General features: G+C 37.4%; 1 protein-coding gene across 10 annotated transcripts in view; it reads right to left on the minus strand.

Moving 5' to 3' along the window:
* Nucleotides 1–19,959, minus strand: part of MYO5A (myosin VA) — a 278,306-nt gene that overhangs the window by 206,841 nt on the left and 51,506 nt on the right. For 3 of the 10 annotated variants that reach the window (XM_077127923.1, XM_077127926.1, XM_077127924.1), the window contains one exon: nt 12,634–12,724. The exons of the other annotated variants lie outside the window; for them this stretch is intronic. The gene's annotated coding sequence lies outside the window, so the exon portion shown is untranslated. The remainder of the gene's footprint in view (nt 1–12,633; nt 12,725–19,959) is intronic. 10 annotated transcript variants of the gene reach the window in all.

The raw sequence follows: 19,959 nt of genomic DNA on the forward strand, positions 1-19,959 counted from the left end.
TATACACAAGTAATGAGTTAGCTGAGGAGTCAGTTAAGGAAAAAAATCCATTTAAAATAGGAACTAAAAGAATTAAATACTTAGGAATGAACTTAACTAGGAATGTAAAGGACTTGTATACAGAAAACTACGTAATACTCCAAAAAGAAATCAAAGGAGATCTAAATAGGTGGAAAGACATTCCCTGTTCATGGATAGGAGGGTTAAATATAGTTAAGATGTCAATTCTCCCCAAATTGATTTTCAGATTCAACACAGTATCAATCAAAATTTCAACAACATACTTTGAAGATTTGGAAAAGCTAACTACTAAATTCATCTGGAAGGGAAAGAGACCCCGAATAGCTAAAAGCATCCTAAAAATGAAGAATGAATGGGGGGGGGGGGGGAATACTCCCTGACTTTAAAACCTATTATAAAGTAACAGTGGTGAAAACAGCATGGTACTGGCACAAAGACAGAAGCACTGACCAAAGGAATCGAATTGAGAGTGCAGAAATAGACCACCAAATCTATGGTCAACTGATTTTTTTACAAGGCCCCCAAATCCTCTGAACTGGGACAAAATAGTCTTTTCAATAACTGGGCATGGAACAACTGAACATCAATAGCCAAGAGAATGAAAGAGGACCCCTATCTTACACCCTACACAAAAACTAACTCAAAGTGGATCAAATACCTAAATATAAGAAGTAGCACCTTAAAGCTTCTAGAAGTAAATGCAGGGAAACATCTTCAAGACCTAGTAATAGGAGGTAACTTCCTAAACTTTACACCCGAAGCACAAGCAACAAAAGAAAAAATAGATAAATGGGAACTCCTCAAAATCAAATGCTTCTGCACCTCAAAAGACTTTGTCAAAAAGGTGAAGAGGCAGCCAACTCAATGGGAGAAAATATTCGGATATCATATCAGACAAAGGTTTGATTTCCTGTATATACAAAGAAATCATACAACTCAACAACAAAAGAACAAAAACAACCCAATTATAAAATGGGCTAAAGATATGAATAGGCATTTTTCTGACGAGCAAATACAGATGGCTCAAAAGCACATGAAAAGATGCTCATTTTCACTGGCTACAAGGGAAATGCAGATCAAGACTACAATGAGATACCACCTCACACCTATAAGAATGGCTGCTATAAAGCAATCAGGTAACTATAAATGTTGGAGAGGATGTGGAGATACTGGGACATTTATGCACTGCTGGTGGGAATGTACAATGATGCAACCACTATGGTAGACTGTTTGGTGGTTCCTTAGGAAACTAAATATCGAGTTGCCCTATGACTCAGCAATAGCACTACTTGGTATATACCCAGAAGAGCTGAAAGCAATGACACAGACATTAGCACACTGATGTTCACAGCAGCATTATTCACGATCGCCAAAAGATGGAAAGAAACCAAATTCCCATCAACAGACGAGTGGATCAACAAAATGTGGTATATACATACAATGAAATATTATGCAGCAGTAAGACAAAATGACATCCTGAAGCACATGACAAGATGGATGAGTCTTGAGGACATAATGCTGAGCGAAACCAGCCACAGGCAAAAGGACAGATACTGTGTGATTCCACTTTTATGACCAGCATAAAGGTATACTCAGAGACTTATAATACAGAATACAGAGGACTTAGAGATATATGAAAGCTAGAGAGGGGTGAACCATTAGCTAATGAGGTTGAAATCCAATGTAAAGGAATGGGTAGGAATGGAGGTGCTTCTCTAGTAGGTCTAGAAGTAATATTACCATATTGAAGATGAACAAGATTGAAAGGGGTTATATAGACCTATGTGCCCCACTGACTCACATTAGAAAAAGAATGAGTTCTTGCAAGAATTACTTCAAAGATATGATTCTTGTATAAAGAGTGTTTAAGTCCAGGGCACAGGGGGGAACACTGCTATTGCATGCTATGAGCTATGTTCCAAAGGAAACCATCAGCATTACCACAGCAACAGCAGAGGTAAATAATGGGGTGAGGAACAAGAGTTAAGAGGAAATTTAGACTTACTATTTGGTGATGGGGTGTTTATTGGTTTTCTGTCTCTTGGGAACAATGAAACTATCTAAAATTGAGAATGTTGATGGACTGCGGACTTTGGGCCCTCTATATGATGCCCAATGAATGCAGGTGGCTGCAGGATGCACTGACGGAGTAGTAGAATGGCGAATGATGGTGTATACTTCTGAACGAAGGCTGTGCTGCTACAAAAAGGCATGCAACAATGTGAATGAACATGTGGGACATTTGGTGAGACAAAATAAGCCAGAAACAAAAAAAACAACAATGGTATGGTCACTTTTAGAAAATGTTTACAAGAAAACAGCAGCCTAGATTATAAGCTTTTAGAGCAGACACATTAAGTCTGGAGTGGTGATTATTATTTCTGGATTTTGAAAGGCTGGTTTATATAAATAGCCTGATATTTAGAGATAAGGACAAAGCTGTACAGGTTGGAGTTAAAGTACTTCAAAATATAGGGGTAAGGAAGACAGTGTCTGTATTTTAGAACCACACATACTCTTTGAGACCAATGGAAGAAAGGTTTATTTGATGTGGAACTGAAATTTTCTGTAGTCCATAATCCAATTCAATCTATCTGTATAGCTAATTTGAACAACTGAAACAAGAGAGCACAGAATGAAAAAGCAGTTCTTTAATCCTGTATAGATTATTGTAATGCCTGGAAACATCCCCGAGTATATTAACCAGAAAATCAAAACGTATTGGCAAAGTCCCCTGGCGGGGGGGGGGGGGGAGAAAGAACATGGAACTATTAAACCTTACCATCAGGGAATCCCCTGATACTGTGTCACACTTTAGGGACACCCAAATCAATAGGCCATGCCCTCAATCACGAGGTTTAATCTTGTGAAGCTTATGTAGGTAGCATAGAAGCTTAGACTACCTACAGGCACGCCTAAGAGTTACTTCTGGAGGACTCTGTTGTTGCTCTGATGTGGCTTCAATCTCTCTAAAACCAACTCGGCAAGTGAAATCATTGCCCTCCCTTCTACATAGGACATGACATCCAGGCGACATGGGAGACATGGCGACATGGGAGAGGACTCCCAGGGATGAATCCAGACCTGGCACCATGGGATCAACAATTACATCCGGATCAAATGGAGGAAAAGAAGTACAATTAATAAAGTATCAGTGGCAGAGAGCGCTCAAATAGAGTCAAGAGGTTACTCTGGAGGTTGTTTACACAAGCTTCAGGTAGACTGTGCTACCTATCATAACCTGCCAACCCCCAATTGGGACCACTCCAGCCAATCTTAAAGAATACCTAGAGCAATTTATAAGATTCCACAAGGGTTCCAGGCACAAGAGTAACTTTCCAGAAATCTACAGCCCCCAGATGGGTCCAAGGTCCAGATAAGTCCAGACACCTAGCCCAGCCTCTCCAGAACATCAGATAGTTCCATCTCCCAACCCCATATCAGTGTCAGACCCTTCCAATATCATAAATTTAGAATTGCCATAGCCCAAACAACCCCAATGAGAGGTATGGAAAGATCAAAGGTGATGGTGGAATTATACATAGAAGACAGGACTTAACAAATGAATATGACTGCTGAATCATTAAGTTGATATCTCTTTTAGTTTCCAGTACTTTAGAGCAGCTAGAGGTAAAAACCTAAAATTGTGAAATTGCATATTTTCATAGAAATATGAAAGAATTGTATGGTAGCCCATGACAAACTCTGGGATCTATCTTGTAACCACTTTTTCAAGAGTGCTTTGAAAACTATTGCTTTTTTATTTTTTTGCTTTATATATGTGTTATACTATGCAATCAAAAAAGTTGAAAAAAAAGTTAGAAACAAAAGAGAAAAATAAGTTTCAAAATAAAAAAAATAATAAAAAACTCATAAAGTTGCCTTGCATGTACAGTGAAATGTGTACTACAGGCTATAGGGAAGTACCTGAAACTGTTGAAGTGTGTTCCAGTAGCCTTGATTCTTTTTTTTTTTTTTAACTTTTATTAATTAAAAAAAAATTAAACAAAAAACATTTAGATATCATTCCATTCTACATATACAATCAGTAATTCTTAATATCATCACATAGTTGCATAGTCATCATTTCTTAGTACATTTGCACTGATTTAGAAAAAGAAATAAAAAGACAACAGAAAGAGAAATAAAATGATAATAGAGAAAAAAAAACTATACGTACCATACCCCTTACCCCTCGCTTTCATTTACCACTATTTCAAACTGAATTTATTTTAACATTTGTTCCCCTTATTATTTATTTTTATTCCATATGTTCTACTCTTCTGTTAATATAGTAGCTGAAAGGAGCATCAGACATAAGGTTTTCACATTCACAGAGCCCCATTGTGAAAGCTATATCATTGTTCAGTCATCATCAAGAAACATGGCCAGGGCGGGCCGCGGTGGCTCAGCGGGCAAGAGTGCTTGCCTGCCATGCCGGAGGACCCCGGTTCGATTCCCGGCCCCAGCCCATGTAAAAAACAAACAAACAAACAAAATATAATAAAACAAGAAAATGTTTAAAGATGTTTCCCTTTCTTCCATCCTTCCTTCCTTCTCTCTGTCTTTCCTTCCCTTCCTCCCTCTCTCTTTAAAAAAAAAAAAAGAAACATGGCCAGTAGCCTTGATTCTTGAAGAAGACTGTTTATATAGCTTTTACAATGGGGCTGTGTGAATGTGAAAACCCTGTGTCTGATGCTCCTTTTATGCAGGGTATGGATAGATGAGTTTAAAAAAATGATAAAAGATAAATAAATATAAAGGGAGATAGAGGGTAAAAATTAGGTAGATTGAAATACTGGTGGTCAATGAAATGAAAAGGGGAAGGGGTATTGGGACGTATGAGTTATTTTTTCTTTTTACTTCTTTTTCTGGAGTGATGTAAATGTTCTAAAAATGATCATATAATTATGTGATGATATTGTGAGACACTGCATAATATGGCTGGACTGTAGGTATGTAGTTGTTTCTCAATAAAGATATTTTTTTTAAAGTAAATCAAATTCAGGTTTGCTTTCGGTAGACATTGAGATTATTTTATGAAGAAAGCAAGAATTTACAAATTAATGTACATGTTTTGTCACCATCAAGTAAAAAAAAAAATTTATTTTTCCAGAATTTTATATGAGATGAAAACTTTGGAATGAATATTTTCACTAACTCAAATTTTTAGTATTTCTGTAAAGATTTTTTTTAACTAGGTTTTCTAGTTCGCTAGCTGCCAGAATGCAATATACCAGAAGCAGAATGGCTTTTAAAAAGGAGAACTTAATAAGTTGCTAGTTTACAGTTCTAAGGCCGAGAAAATGTCCCAATTAAACCAAGTCTATAAAATGTCCACTCTAAGGCATCCAGGGAAAGATAAATTGGTTCAGGAAGCTCGATGAAGTTCAGGGTTTTTCTTTCAAGTGAGACGGTACATGGCAAACACAGTCAGGGCTTCTTTCTCAGCTGGAAGGGCACATGGCGAACACGGTGTCATCAGCTAGCCTTCTCTCCTGGCTTCTGGTTTCATGAAGCTCCCTGGGAGGCATTTTACTTCTTCACCTCCCAAAGTCACTGGCTCAGGGACTCTCTGCTTCATGGTGCTGCAGCATTCTCTGCTCTCTCCGAATCGCCTTCATTCTCCAAAATGTTTCCTCTTTTATAGGGCTCCAGAAACTTATCAAGACCCACCCAAATGAGTGGAGTCATGTCGTCACCTAATCCAGTTTAACAACCACTCTTGATTAAATCACATCTCCGGGGAGATGATCTAATTATAATTTCAAATACACAATGCTGAATAGGGATTAGAAGAAACGGCTGCCTTTACAAAATGGGATTAGGATTAAAACATGGCTTTTCTAGGGTCCATACATCATTTCAAACCAGCACACTAGGTCTCACTTCATAAGCAACAGTCTTAATATGAACATCAATAAAAATTATTTCAATTAATTAACACAATTAGCTAATAGTATTTAAGATGATTACAAAATTCAAAATTAGTAAAATAATCAAAGGTAAAACAGAACCATCAACAAGAAAAGAACCACACTGATCATTTTCATCCAAAGGTTTTGTTCAACTAATTTCCCTGTATTTAATCCTTTCAATATGCTTTATAACTGCTATTATTAAAGAAGTCCTTTCACTTAACCAACAGTCTGACAGAGATTAAATAATTTGCCCCAAAGTCTAATAAATAGCAGAGTCAGGATTCAAACCAAAGGCAGTCTTTGACTTTAAAATGTCATTAATTTATATAAAAAAAATTAATATATGTAGGATGTATAAGGAAGAGTTAGATAAATACAATACCAATGAATCACTTTCTCCTGATTGTGACCAAAGTTTCCCAATTAATTAAAACAACTCACATTTTCCTATGATTTTCAACACTTAGTCCCAATTTAGAAAAAAATCTAAAAACGGAATCATGTTAAATTTGTACACAGGTCTCTGTATATAGATGTCTTCCTCCCACACAATATCCATCATCCTGATAAGTGATTTTGTGCTGAAAGAAGATATGCCTAATATTTTTTGCTTAAATAAAATGTCTCATCATAATAAATATTGAAGGAATCATGTAATTACGCATCAAACAGTTAACATACTAATATGAAGCAACTTAGATAAGATGTTGTCTATCTATTTTGCCTAGCAAAATAATAGGCAAGCACCAGTATGTCATTCCCTTCAGTTTGTTAACAGGTGGCTCCATTTGTGTTGCTCCCGGCTCTGAAGACACACTCTAGGTTGAGTTTATGCTCTAGCCCTTGTTTGCTGGTGTTGACTAGAGGACGTTGCAGGCCTTTCATGATCTAGCCCCTGCCAAGTTCTCGGGTCTCATTCTCCCCTCTCCCAGCCTTGCACTTAACCCTCCAAACAACTCCAAACAGCAGCTTGGAGAAAACCCATATTTCCCATGCTGTTTCTCTTTTATTCTTTCACTGTCACCAAACCTGGCAAACCTTTTTCCCTGACCTATTGATCCATTTTATGGCCAAGTGTCCTTTATGAGCCCATCTCTCAGCGGCATTTGACCCAGCAGACCTCAGTAACCTATCTGGAACTCTTTTCCTGGTGTCTGAGACACCCCATTTTCATGGTTTTTCTCCTACCTCTCAAACCACTCCTTTTAAAATTTTCTGTGACAGTTCTACCTTCTCTATGTAACCTCTAAATGTTGGAATAGCCTGGAGCTCTGAGCTGAGCCTCTTCTCTCGTCTAATATGGTATTAACAGTACAGGCTTGAGACTTCCAGGTCAAGATGGCGGCTTAACAATGTGCGCATTTTAGTTCGTCCTCCAGAACAACTACTAAATAACCAGAAACAGTACAGAACAGCTCCTGGGGCCACTTCAGTGACCGGACACACAGTGTACCCCAGTCTGTGGTATATACATACAATGGAATATTATGCAGCTTTAAGACAGGATAAACTTATGAAGCATGTAATAACATGGATGGACCTAGAGAACATTATGCTGAGTGAGTCCAGCCAAAAACTAAAGGACAAATACTGTATGGTCCCACTGATGTGAACGGACATTCGAGAATAAACTTGGAATATGTCATTGGTAACCGAGTCCAGGAGGAGTGAGAAACAGGGTAAGATAATGGATAATTGGAGCTGAAGGGATACAGACTGTGCAACAGGACTAGATACAAAAACTCAAAAATGGACAGCACAATAATACCTAATTGTAAAGTAATCATGTTAAAACACTGAATGAAGCTGCATCTGAGCTATAGGTTTTTTTTTTTTTTACTATTATTACTTTTATTTCTTTTCTCTATATTAACATTCTATATCTTTTTCTGTTGTGTTGCTAGTTCTTGTAAACCAATGCAAATGTACTAAGAAACGATGATCATGCATCTATGTGATGATTTTAAGAATTACTGATTGCATATGTAGAATGGTATGATTTCTAAATGTTGGGTTAATTTCTTTTTTTCCATTAATTAATAAAAAAAAATGAGGGAGAAATTAAAACATTTTCAGACAAAAAATCACTGAGAGAATTTGTGACCAAGAGACCAGCTCTGCAAGAAATACTACAGGGAGCACTAGAGACAGATACGAAGACAGAAGAGAGGTGTGGAGAAGAGGAAGACTATGAGTAAAGGTAAAAAGAAGGAAAATTAGATATGACACATAAAATCCAGAAGGCAAAAGAGCAGAAGAAAGTACTACCCATGTAGTAATAACACTGAATGTTAATAGATTCAACTCCCCAATCAAAAGATGTAGACTGGCAGAATGGATTACAAAACAAGACCCATCTATATGCTGTCTCTACTCAAAGGACATGAGGGCAAGGACACAAATGGACATTTGCACAGCAATGTTTATAGCAGCATTATTTACATTTACCAAGAGATGGAAGCACCCAAAATGTCCATCAACAGACAGTTGGCTAAACAAACTGTGGCATATACATAAGATGGAATATTATGCAGCTGTAAGACAGAATAAAGTTATCAAGTATGTAACAATATAGATATACCTTAAGGACATTATGCTGAGTGTGATTAGCCAAAACAAAAGGACAAATATGGTATGGTCTCACTGATATGAACTGACATTAGTGAATAAACTTGGAATATTTCCTTGGTAACAGAGACCATCAGGAGATAGAAATAGGGTAAGATATTGGGTAATTGGAGCTGAAGGGATACAGATTGTACAACAGGACTGAATATAAAAACTCAGAAATAGACAGCACAATATTACCTAAGTGTAATACAATTATGTTAAAACACTAAATGAAGCTGCATGTGAGAATGATAGAGGGAGGAGGGCTGGTATAATCTAGGAATGCCTAGAGTGTATAATGATAATGACTAAATGTACAAATTTAAAAAAGTTTTTGCATGAGGAAGAACAAAATAATGTCATTACTGCAGTGTGCTGAAAATAGATGATAATTAATATTTAAAATTTTCAACTTATGTGTGAGACTAAAGCAAAAAGTGTTTATTTGGTACAAATTTATATTTAGACTAGTGCATCTCCTAATATAACCTATGCAGATAGTTGGTTGAACACCTTAAGTACATGGAACTTTGGGTAGGACATGAGATTTTGTTGGTTTGTCCAGGTGATGCCCTGATGAATCCCAGAGTGATACGATCAGTGAGTGGAAAAGTATTTGCAAAGTCCCCTTTGAGGAATGGTGAGAACAGGAGAAAACTCGATTTCCCCAAGTTGAATTCTTGATATTCTCAGAAGCAGTGTGGACAACCAAAGTTATAGGTTGAGACCCCAGTCTTGGGGTTTGTTCATATGAAACTTACCCCCCCAGGGGATGGGTCAAGCCTACTTAAAATTAGGCCTAAGAGTCATCCCCAAGAGAACCTCTTTTGTTGCTCAGATGTGGCCTCTCTCTCCAGCCAACATAGCAGGTAAACTCACCACCCTCCCCCTGTCTACGTGGGACATGACTCCCAGGGGTGTGGATCTTCCTGGCAATGTGGGACAGAAATCCCAGAATGAGCTGAGATTCAGCATCAAGGGACTGAGAAAAACTCTAGAATGAGCTAAGACCCAGCATCAAGGGACTGTGAAAACCTTCTCGACCAAAAGGGAGAAGAGTGAAATGAGACAAAGTGTGAATGGCTGAGAAATTCCAGAGTCCAGAGGTTATCCTGGAGGCTATTCTTACGCATTAAGTAGATACCACCTTGTTATTCAAGATGTAAAGGAGAGGCTGGAAGGAACTGCCTGAAAATGTAGAGCTGTGTTCCAGTAGCCATGTTTCTTAATGATGATTGTATAATGGTATAGCTTTCACAATGTGACTGTGTGATTGTGAAAACCTTGTGTCTGATTCTCCTTTTATCTATGTTGTCAACAGATGAGTAGAACATGTGGAATAAAAAAAAATAATAGGGGGAACAAATGTTAAAATAAATTTAGTTTGAAATGCTAGTGATCAATGAAAGGGAGGGGTAAGGGGTACGGTATGTAAAATTTTTTTTTTCTGTTTTTATTCCTCTGTTTCTTTTTATTTCTTTTTCTGAATTGATGCAAATGTTCTGGGAAATGATCATGATGATGAATATGCAACTATGTAATGATATTGTGAATTGCTGAGTGTATGTGTTGGGAATGTTTGTGTTTCTTTCTTGTAATTTTTTTTTTATTAATAAAATATTTAAAAATATATTACTCTTAACTACAAAAAAAAAAAAAAAGAGTACAGGCTTTAGGACCAGACTGTCTCATTTGTTGCTTACTGGCTCTGTGGCTTGCTTGTGCCTCGGTTTCTTCTTCTACAATAAGGGTATTAATAATGCCTACCACACAAAATTATATGAGGATTAAATCAACCAATACATGCAAAGCAGAACAATGATTGGCCCATTGAAGGCAGCTATCATCAGTATTATGATGATGATTAGATATCACTTGTTATTTTTATATTTACACTGTATCTCACCCACTCTCTTGACTTTGAATATAAATTTTTCCCAAATTTCTATGTCTAGTCTAGACCTTTTTTACTGAACTCCAGAAGCAGAGACACAAATAACTGCCTGAGATCTTTATCTAAATGTCTCATAGGAATCTTAAATTTAACAAGTCCAAAACAGAATTCTTCCCCAATTTCCTTTCAAATCTGTCCTTCCTGCAGCTCTCCCATCTCTATAATAAACAGACACCTCCACCTAGCTAGTTATTCCTGGGAGAAAGGTGATCCTTAACATCACCCTTTCCTTCACCCCTATATCAAATCCATCACTAATCCTACCTCTATACCTGAGGTAGGTGTACCTGAATATACAGCTGTATTCAGTCGACCTCTCTTCATCTCTGTGGCCACCATCTAAGTCCTAGCACCATTATCTCTCACTTTGATCCAGGAAATAACTTTCAAGCTTTCCCACTTCATTTCCTGTATAGCAGCCAAAGTGATCTGTTTGAAATGAAAAATCTGATGATGTCTCACCCTTGCTTAAAACTTCTTAATAACTTGGGATAAAATGGAGAATCTTCATATAATCTCCAAGTGCCTCTTATTATTTTGTACCTGCCTTCTTCTCTAGCCTCATCTCACATTTCCCACTATATCAACTGTTGACCTCCTCTCTCTGCCCCACCGGTTTTCCCCCGATTGCTTAAACAAGCCAAGCTACCTCAAACGTGAAGATCTTCCCACAGGTGCTTTCTCTTGGCCTGGAACACCTTGCTCATGCATAGTCTGGCTGATTCCTGTTTATCCTTCACATCTAGCTTAATGTGTTACTTGGAAAGATCTTCCCTACTTCTCCATCTAAGTTAAGTCCACCTGTTATACTTTTTCACAGAAACCTGTTCTTTCTCCTCACTACAAAAACCATGAGGACAGGATCTGTGCCTGTTTTGCTCAAAACTGATGCCCAGGCTCAAAATAATGCCTGATTTATAACAGGTGCCCAATGAACACATTGAATAAATGGATCTTCTATTTCATCAAACCTAAGATACCACCAATAATAAGATGCATTCCTGATGTGAAAAAATGTGCGTGCCATAATTGAATAAATACAGAACATTAATATAGTATACATTGTTCCTAGCCTCATTTTTGACTATTTATCTCCAAGTTGTTTTTTTCTTCTTGTCTTTTCTTTAATTCTTTATATTTCCCCACCGTAACTTTGATGATCTCTTTTTATTTTTTAACTTTTTATTTGAAATACTTCCAAACTTACAAAACAGTTACAAATATAATACAAACCCAATACAGAGGCCTCAACACACCCCCCTACACCCCAGATACCCAGATCAACAATTTTAATATTTTGCCACATTTGTTGTACCAGTGTAACATCTACCTATTTATCAATCCATTTTGTGAACACTTGAGTATAGGTTGTATATATCATGCTTCTTAACACTTAATACTGCGATGCACATTTCCTAAGTACAGGGATATTCACTTATGTAACAGCTTAAGTGTGTTTATCAAGTGCAAGAAATTTAACATTGATATAAGGTTACAGTCTATATTCCAATTTTTTCACATATCCAAACAATGTCCCTTTGAGCCTTTTCTCGTCCCTTGCTAGATTCCATCCAAGATCATGTAGTGCATTTGATTATCACTGTCCTTTTAATTGATTTTCTTTTTATACTTTTAATTATGAAAGCATATATGCAATGTAAACTTTCCCATCTCATACATTTCAAAGTATATCATTCAATGAGATTAATCACATTCACAGTATTGCAGTACCTTCACCATCTTCCATTACTAAAATTGTTTCCCATCTCCCAAACAGAAATCATACACTCAATATGCATTAACTCCCCATTGTCCTTGTCCCCTACCTCTGGAAAATTGTACTCCAATTTTTATCTCTATAAGCTGGAATATTCTTTGATATTTCCTTTGTAATTACCATGGGGCTTGAATTTAACATCCTAAATCAGATCAACAATTTTAATATTTTGCCACATTTGTTGTACCAGTGTAACATCTACCTATTTATCAATCCATTTTGTGAACACTTGAGTATAGGTTGTATATATCATGCTTCTTAACACTTAAACACTAATCTCGTTTACTTCAATATTAATTTAACTTCAATAGAATACACACACTATGTTCTTACCCACTTTGTCCCCTCACCTTTATGTAGTTCTTGTCACAAATTACATGTTTTCATGAGTCCAAACCTACTGATTCATCATTATGGTTTTATGCACATGCCTTTTAGATCCTGTAAGAAGCAAAAAGTGGAATAACAAACCAAAAACACAACAGTTTTAGCATTTATATTTACCCATGTCATTACCCTCATTAGAGATCCTTATTTTTCATGTGGCTTTGATCTACTATTACATTTTCCTTTCAAGCTGAAGAACACTCTTTAATATCTCTTGTCTACTGGTGATAAATCCCTCAGCTTTTGTTTATCTGAGAATGTCTTCATCTCTCTCTTCTTTTTGAAGGACAGTTTTGCCAGATGTAGAATTATTGATTGGCAATTTTTTGCTTTCAGTAGTTTAAATATGTCAACTGCTGTCTTCTTGTCTCCATAGTTTCTGATGAGAAACTAACACTTAATCTTACAGAGGCTCCCTTGTACTTGACACTTTGCTTCTCTCCTACAGCTTTCAGAATTCTCTCTTTAGCACTGGACAGTTTGATTATAATAAGCCATGGTTTGGGTCTATTTGGGTTTATCCTGTTTGAAGTTCATTGAACATCCTAGATGTGCATATTCATGTCTTTTATTAAATTTGGGGAGTTTTCAGCCATTATTTATTTGAATATTCTTTCTGTCCCTTTCTCTTTCTTCTCCTTCTAGGGCTCCCACAACATAATTGGTACACTTGATGATATCATACAGGGTCCTTAGGCTTATTTACTTTGCTTCATTCTTTCTTTTTCTGCTCCTCAGACTGAACGAATACAATCTTCTTATCTTCAAGTTCTCTGATTCTTTATTCTGCCAGCTCCAATCTGCTGTGAACCCCTCTGGGGAAATTTTAATTTTTGTTACTGTGGTCTTCAGCTCTGGTTCCTATTCATAAATGTTCATCTCTCTATATTGATATACTCTTCGGGCTAATCTATCTTTTTCCTGATTTCCTTCTTCGTCTATGCTTTCCCTTGGTTTTTTGAGCATATTTAAAACCTTTTTTTTTTTAAAGTCTTTGTCTGGTGTCATGGTTAGGGACAGGTGTCAACTTGGCCAAGTTGTGGTACCTGTTCATCTGATTGGGCAAGCGCTGGCCTGTCTGTTGCAATGAGGACATTTCATAGGATTAGGTCATAATCACGTCAGCTACATCCACAGCTGATTCCATTTGTAATCAGCCAAAGGGGAGTGTCTTCTGCAATTAGTGATGCTAAATCCAATCATGGGAAGCCTTTTAAGGAGGACTCAGAGGAGACAGGTTGCATTCCTGCTTTGGCTGGTGAGCCTCTCCTGTGGAGTTCGTCCAGGCCATCCATTGGAGTCATCGGCTTCGCAGCCTGCCCTGTGGATTTTGGACTCTGCGTTCCTACGGTCACGTGAGACACTTTCATAAATTTTATATTTGCAAGTGTTCCCTGTTGGTTCTGTTTCTCTAGAGAACCCTAACTAATACAAGCTCCAGGTCTAGTCCTCCACATCAAGAGTTTCTGAGACTTTAATTGTCTGCTTTGCCTGGGCTACAGCTTCCATAAAAACATTCTCTGTATGTTTTGCATCTTTTTTTGAAAACTGGACATTTTATATTTTAACATGTTATCACTGGAATTTAGACTCTGAGGTGTGTATCCAGCCAGTATTATAACAGATATAAAAGAAGGAAAAGAGAAAACAACTTTCCCAGTCTTTGCAGATTGGCCTGCGCAAATGTTCTCCTTTGGGCTTATCTATACAATGAGTTTAGAGATAGCTCAAGGTCAAACTATAGGAGATTCTCTGATCTTTTCTGCACATGTGTCTCGAGCAAAATTTCCTCGTTTAGATGGTTGTAAATGTCCCCCTTCCCTAGGAAAGTTTCCTCAGGGTTCTGGGCACTGCACTCTGTGTCCTATACCCAGCAATCCCTTGCCCCAAGCAGTACAACTTGGCTGCTTTCCCACAAAGTTCTACAGGAGAGTTCCACGAACTGCCATCTACATCCAGGGCAAGTTCTGGGATGGTGAGTCCCTCAGGACACCACAGACTGTCTGGGCCACAGATATATGCTCCCAGTTTGTGCACAAAGGTTACTCTGATGCAGGGACTAGCAATTTGCACTGGAGGTGCCCACCAGCTCTGTGCCAAGCTAGTGAGGGGTAGAAGAGGAGTGAACCAGGAGATCGGGAGATTCCACCGCTTTTAAGTAGCCTCTTTCTTGACTCAGTGCTCAACTTGTTACTACAGTCTTTTTAACTTTTTTCTGGAGCTTTGGGAAAGACATTTCTACCAGATCATGCTGGTTGTTAAGGGGGAGAAAAGGTGCCCCAAAGCATTCATATCACTCTGGCATCTTGACTGGGTTGGGGCCCTCACTCTCCATATTTTTGTTTAAAAGTAAATTACAGGTCAGGCCACGGCGGCTCAGCAGGCAGAGTTCTCGCCTGTTATGCCAGAGACCCGAGTTCAATTCCCAGTGCTTGCCCATGCAATCAATCAATCAATCAATCAATCAATCAATCAATAAATAAATCACAGTCATTATTTAATAAGACAGAATTTCTAAAAAAAAAAAATTAAGCAACTCATTTTTTATTAAACAACCCATTTATTAAAACTCAGTTTAAATGTCATGATCTCAAGAAGGCCTTCTTTGGTCATCAAGATAGGACTCCTGCTTGGTGCTTCTATAATGGCTGGTTCTTATCTCTATGTATTTGCCACATTCTATTATTTCCCCTCTCCCCCACAGGTCTCTTTCCTCAACTAGACAATAATATTCTTGAGGATAATATATCTGTGCTGTTTTGGTTTCTTAAAGTTGCCAGAATACAATAAACCAGAAATGGAACAGCTTTTATAAAGGGAATTTATTAAGTTACAAGTTTATAGTTCTAAAGCCACAGAAATGTCCAAATTAAGCATTCAGAAAAAAGTACCTTAACTTCTAAGAAAGGCCAATGGGTCCAGAGCACCTGTGTTAGCTGGGAAGGCACATGGCTGGCATCTGCTGGGGTCTTAGGTTTTTCATTTCAAACAGCTCCCCAGGGGCGTTTTCCTGCTACATCTCCAAATGTCTGGGTCTCGTGGTGGTTGTCAGCATGAGGCTTTTTCCAAAATGGTTCCCTCTTGAATGGGCAGAGACACACCGCCATGTAAACCGCATAATCAAAAGGTTCAATCCACAAATGGATCAGTTACATCTCCAAGGAAACAACTTAATCAAAAGATACCACCCAACAATACTGAATGAGGATTAAAGAACACGGCTTTTCTGTAGTACACAACAGTTTCAAACTGGCACATGTGGTTTATCCACTGCTATCATCCTCATGCCTGGCCCAGCGTTTAACAGAGCAGATGCTTAAGAGATGTCTGTTGAATGAATGAATAAACAACTGCGTGATTCTTTAGGGGCCACAGAGCTTTCACAGAATTGAAATGTGAAATAATGGTATGGTAAAACAGGAAATTAGTCATGGCAGAAATTTTAGAAGAGAACTGAAAATGATTTAATTAGCTACCAACTACAAGCATGAGTGAAAAACCCATCACACACGTTTAAAAATGAAAAACTAGTTTGTCCAAATGAAACAGCATTTCTCAACAGGAAGTTGCTTTGAGGATGATGAACAGAACGTGTATGAACATGAAGGGCGTCTAGGTCAGTATAACTTATGTCATATTTATATCCTAAGTGCTACCAATACTCCAGTCCATAACTTAGACTTTTGATCAATAGAATCTTCCTGAAAACTGCAAAACTCACAATTCTTGTACCATTAATATTTTAAATGGATACACAACAGGTTAGGCTAATCATATAAGGCTGCAGTGTTCATCTGACTTATTGAAGGCCCAACCAGTTATACGCTGAGTACCAAGAAGGCAGATGGCCCCAAAGTCACCCCAAAGAAGAGAACCACAGAAGTGGTGGTGTTGGACCCAAGTCAGCTGATGGCCACACTTGTGCCTTGATTATGGTGAGACAATTTCTAGAGGACCAAGAAATAGATAAATAGATATTAAGGCTATGAAACTCTGACTCAGTAATTTTCAAACTTCTGGAGACACCAAAAGTACACTTTGCCCCCTTCAACCCTAAGGGGCTAAATGCTGTAACTGAATAGATGGAGAAAATCATCGAATGAGTAGTTTGAGTTCTCAGTAGGACTAAGAGGAAACGACAGGACAATGGAGATCATTACAGAAAGATCAAAATTTATTATGAGTCCATTTTAGATTGTAAAAATCTTACAGTTCATGTAATAAGGACCTTTGTTCTTGAGCAAAAGTTATTCCAATTGTATATATGATGAGTGAGTACTGTGAAAGAGAAATGCAGCCCAAGCAAGCAGAGGATCTGAAAAAACTTGTGCCTCAGCCTCTCCCTCAAATACCAAGTTGGCACATTACCAATGACTTAACCACACCCCTCTAACAGATCAAAAAAATTTCCCCTGGAAATAAAATTAAATTCTGTCTGTGATGACTGAGGAAGGATATTATTATTGTCTATCCCTCTATGATGGCTTCTCACGTAGAAAAAAAAAATTATCCTCTGAAGTCATGAGACATACTGCAACATGGAAGTACCTTAAAAACATGCTCCATGAAATAAGTAAGACACATAAGACAAAAACTGTAAGATATTATTTGCAAGAGAGATTAGAAACATCAAATTCACAGAGATAGAAAGCAAATTAGAGGGAAGAGGGGAGGAAGAGTGTCTGTAAAAACTTTTAAGTAAAAAAATAAATTCAATCTACAACAGAAGAAAATAATAAAAATTATCTAAGAGTTTATGTATTTTTATTATACACACAAAATTTTAAATAGTGCAAGGTGATATTTAAATTCAAATTACTTTCTTTTTTATTACTGTAAAATTTAATCGTTTCCTTGCACTCATTTTTTCCTAATATTCTTAGTTATTTAAGCTTCTATTATAGACATTTTTAACAGTATTTCAGTGTGTTTCACATAGTTAAAAAGGTTCTCTGTTTTGCTAACTCACTCTACAGACTTGATAAAAGTTAATTTAAAAAAAATTATGAGAGAAGTTGTGAGTTTATAGAACATTCACACATAAAATACAGGATTCCTAAAAACCTCCCCCCCACCACCAATCGCATTGGTGAGTAAAATTTGCTACAATCGATGATAGCACTTTTTTTGGGTACATCTACTATTTTTTTGGGTATATCTACTATTTTTTTAAACAGCAATTTTTTTAAACATGAAAGTTTATTAAAATAGCATTAATAACTATCGTCCATAGTTTATGCAGGGTTTTTTTCTCCCAAATTCCCAGTCTATTTTCTTTTTCATGCATGTCTTTATTTTATTACTCATCTACCCATATGCTGGATAAAGGGGGTGTCAGGCAGAAAGTTTTTACAACCACATGGTCACAAGATGAAAGCTATATAGTATAACTATAATAAAGATGACGGTTACTGGAGTACAGTTCAACAATTCCAGGTATTTCCGTCCAGATATTCTAATACACTAGAAACTAAAAAGAAATATCTACATAATGAGTCAATAGCCATAATCATCTGTTAAATCCTAACTTTTTAGTTACACCTACTCCCTCTCATTTAATATCTCAATCTTTAGGGATGCCTAAAAATGATCATTCTAACTTTGTGCCGAAAAGGGGTGCTGGCATTATGTGGTAGAGGAATGACACTGCCTGATGTTCTTGGAGAGACTGTTACCTCTGGGTTTCAGGGTTTATCTGGCATAGGAGCCATCTGGAGGCTTTAAGTTTCTGAAAAAAATAAACTTAATTGGTAAAACCTTTATAGAATCTTAGATAAAGCCCAGGGTATTTGTTAGGGTTTTCATGTATACTGGTGGGTGGGGCTTGGCATGCTATAGCAATTTGCAATATCTGGGTGAAGCTTCCATAAGAGTATACTCCAGAGTTACCTCTCAACTCCATTTGAAATCTCTTAGCCAAAGCAACTTCATTTTGTTTCATTTCTCGTCGCCCTTTTGGTCAAAAGACATTGTCAATCCCATGATGCCAGGGCCAGGCTCATCCCTGGGAGTCATGTCCCAAGTTGCCAAGAAGACTTACACCTCTGGATGTCACATCCCACATACAGGGGAGGGTAGTAAGTTGATTCATTTGCAGAATGTGGCTTAGAGAGAGAGGAGACATCTGAGGAAGAAAATAGGTTCTCTGCAGGGGACTCTTAGGCATAATTATAAGCAAGCTGAGTGTTGTCATTACAGAAATAAACTGCATAAGGGCAAGCCTTAAGATAGAGGACTTGGCTTATTAAGTTGGGAGTCCTTACTGCCTGACAGAATAGAATATTAGGAATTTCCCAGGTAGAGAAGTTTAATAGCTATAAAATAGCTGAATTTTTTTCTCCAGTCCCTCAAAGGACTTTGCAAATACTATTTTATTTTCTGTCCCTATACTTTGGAATATATTGGGATACTGCAATTACCTGTATAAAATAACAAGATCGCATTCCCTATTCTAGGTTCCACGTAACTAGGCTGTTTAAATAAACTGACCAGACAAGTTAAATAAGATAGTATGTTACAGAAAACTTTAATTTTGGACAAAATAAATATCTCTTCCCTTGGCCTCACACAGAAATTGAAGTTTTAAAATACAGACAATAACATTCTTTACGCTGTAGTCTGATTTTCCTTACTCATACCCAGATCAGCATGGTTCATATCTCTAATTGAAGTCTGAGCTCTTTTTCATCTTATTTATCAGTTATTGTATGGCACAATACTGACTTTCAGAGCTGCAGAACTCCAACTCTGAGTCTGTGTCACACAGATACCTGAAGTTTCAGGGAACTACCAGATTATACATAAAGAGTACAGCATCTCAGAAGTTAGATATAACAGTTAAAATTCAGGAGTACATGTGACTCTGTAGGAGCTAACAATCTAGGAGCCCTCACAATGTACCTTTTTGAATATTCTGTACTCCTTAATCACTGATTGTACAACCTCTGCCCAGTTTTTAATATCCTTATAGCCTATGCTCTCAGTTTGCTCAATATAGTTAGTTTATATTAGTGAGACCATACAATATTTGTCCTTTTATTTCTGGCTTATTTTGCTCATCATAATGTCCTCAAGGTTCATCCACCTTGCTGCATGCTTCATGACTTCATTCCTTTCTGCAGCTGCCCAATATTTCATCGTATGTATACACCACAGTTTGTCCTTCCACCCATCAGTCAAATACCCTTTGGCCACCTCCTTCCATTGACAATCATGAATAATGCCACCATAAACACCTCCGTGCAAATGTCTACTCATGTCCCTGCTTTCAGTTCTTCTGAGTTTATACC

The sequence above is a fragment of the Tamandua tetradactyla genome, chromosome 14 (assembly GCF_023851605.1).
Source record: "Tamandua tetradactyla isolate mTamTet1 chromosome 14, mTamTet1.pri, whole genome shotgun sequence".
In the NCBI taxonomy this organism is placed as follows: Eukaryota; Metazoa; Chordata; class Mammalia; order Pilosa; family Myrmecophagidae; genus Tamandua; species Tamandua tetradactyla.